Source organism: Penaeus monodon, chromosome 21, assembly GCF_015228065.2.
Source record: "Penaeus monodon isolate SGIC_2016 chromosome 21, NSTDA_Pmon_1, whole genome shotgun sequence".
Taxonomy (NCBI): domain Eukaryota; kingdom Metazoa; phylum Arthropoda; class Malacostraca; order Decapoda; family Penaeidae; genus Penaeus; species Penaeus monodon.
In genome coordinates, this window is record NC_051406.1 from 32,887,632 (window position 1) to 32,887,861 (window position 230).

General features: G+C 33.0%; 1 protein-coding gene across 1 annotated transcript in view; it reads left to right on the plus strand.

Annotated features, from left to right (window-relative positions):
- Window positions 1–230, plus strand: part of LOC119586432 (transcription elongation factor SPT4-like) — a gene marked incomplete in the record, with an annotated part of 66,681 nt that overhangs the window by 691 nt on the left and 65,760 nt on the right.

Below are 230 nucleotides of genomic sequence, written 5' to 3' on the forward strand. Positions count from 1 at the left end.
TCATTGATCTTTACACTTATCCCTGATTGCTCCCCCGAAGACTAGGGTGTGGTTTTCATTAGGCTAATGATTATGGCACACAGGCAAATGTATTTTGCAGTATGTTACCAATCTAACACATTTTTCACTAATAAATTGATAATTGATGAAAATGTTGATGGTTTGTTTCTGCTGAAGAAAGGAATGTATCAAAGTGTGTGAGGGAGATAATACAATTATTATTTTTTATT